Here is a 1,927-nt window from a genome sequence, read left to right as displayed (position 1 = left end):
CGTTCCGATGCTGATCCTAATTGCAAATGAACACCTCAACAAACCAGATTAAACACGAAAGAAACCAATGATAACTACGCATGCACGCATCGGCAAATCTTGCAAGAAAAAACATATTTCTCATATTATGATGAGAGACATGCCGTTTGGATTGAACAAATTCAAGCACATAGTGGACGTGTGCACACCGTGGCCACCATGAGTGATGCTGGAAAGGAGGATAAATGGCAACACATATGGGATGCCAGGTTGAAATAAAGGACGTGAACCTATTCGAGAGTCATGATTATTAGTGTAGGGAGGTGTGGTGCTTTTTCCCGTTGCAACGTACGAGCTCTTTTGCTAGTTAATCTAAATTAGCACGCGCGGTTTCCCCTGCCCTGGCTGGTGCAGTGTGTAGAGGTGACCGGCTTGGTATGACGCGCCGTCCTTGGGATGCTTCATCTCATCGTCACACGCGAGGCAGTAATCCACGGGCACGAGCCACGGCTGAGCTTCGGCAAACCGGTCGCGGCGAGACCGCCAACCTGACCGTCTCCTTCTCCGTCCAGCGAGCACAGGCAAGTAGGAGTTCGTATCCTGGCTCCGCCAGGGCCACGCCTGTTCTGATCATGCAACTCGGCGAAGAAGAAGCGCTCTTCCTCGTCCATGGCCCTGGTGAAGAAGTTGACATGGTGGTACGAGCCTTGGTTGTTCAGAAGACTGACGTATCTCGTGGCCCTGGTCAGCTCGAGCTTGACCTTGTTGCCGGCTAGGCTCGTCTGGAGCTGCCGCCGCGCCGCCGGGTCGAGCCGTGGTGCGTACAGCGTCCGCTCGTCGTATGGATACGGTTCCGACTCCGGATCTTCTTCTTGGTCTTGCGGCGGTTCCGGCTGCAGGGACGCCACAGCTGCTGCCTTCCATGTGCGAGGGGACATCGGCGGCGGGAGCTACCCGGCGCCCAGGCATGGCCCAGGAGGCTCGCCGCCCGGAGACGCCGGACGGGATAGCCATTGTTCCTCTTCGTCGTCGTGCTCGTCCAGCATGTAGTAGCGAACCGGCGGGAGCGGTGGGGCGGGGGTCTCCATCTCCATGTGCGCCACGGATGGGAACCTTAGCCCTGCGTTCGACTGGAACGATATGCTTCCTCTATTCCCCGCTCCAGGGTAATATATAGACAAGCGATCGGCGTGCGCCTAACAGTCCATTGCGGGATCAAAGTCGGCATGCGATGGAATATCAATCCATTGCCTCGTCTGTTGGATCACGGATCCGGGCAGACTTGCGATCGACCTGTCTGTCATCCGGACAAGCTTCAGGACCTTCAAATCAGCCGAGGAGTGCAACATGCATGCATGCATGCGCCAGGCACCGATCCATCGGTATGTTTCCCCTCCACATATGCAAAGCAGCCAATATACTAGGGAGTACCACATGAATAGCAAAGCTTGCTTTCACGTCAAAAGGAGGAGTGAATTGATCTCCGTGCTGTCTGGGTTTCAGAGAGACGCGATCCTCCCCCCCACCCACCCAGGCAGGAAGACGTAGATCTCTAAACAATCAATCTAAGCGCGGTTTCCTCTGTGGCAGTGTGTACAGGTGACCGGTTTGGTAGGACGCCCCGTCCTTGGGATGCTTCATTGCATCGTCACACGCGAGGCAGTAATCCACGGGCACGAGCCACGGCTGATCTCTGGCAAACCGGTTGCCGTCGAGACCACCGACCTGATCGTCTCCTTCTCTGTCCAGCGAGCACAGACAAAGTCGGCTCCACTAGGGCCACGCCTGTTCTGATCATGCAACTAAGCGAAGAAGAAGCGCTCTCCCGTGGTGTGGGAGGAAGAAGCATCCTCCTGGTCCATGGCCCTGGCGAAGAAGTTGACATGGTGGTACGAGCCCTGGCTATTCAGAAAGCCGGCGTATCTCGTGGCCCTGGTTAGCTCGAACC

General features: G+C 56.1%; 1 pseudogene; it reads right to left on the bottom strand.

Moving 5' to 3' along the window:
• Positions 1 to 351: 351 nt before the first annotated feature.
• Positions 352 to 1,073, bottom strand: LOC119350744 (annotated as a pseudogene).
• Between the last annotated feature and the right edge of the window lie 854 nt (positions 1,074 to 1,927).

This window comes from Triticum dicoccoides, chromosome 1A, assembly GCF_002162155.2.
Source record: "Triticum dicoccoides isolate Atlit2015 ecotype Zavitan chromosome 1A, WEW_v2.0, whole genome shotgun sequence".
Taxonomy (NCBI): domain Eukaryota; kingdom Viridiplantae; phylum Streptophyta; class Magnoliopsida; order Poales; family Poaceae; genus Triticum; species Triticum dicoccoides.
The sequence above is the reverse complement of the archived record's forward strand: the minus strand, read 5'-3'. Positions and strand labels throughout refer to the sequence as shown.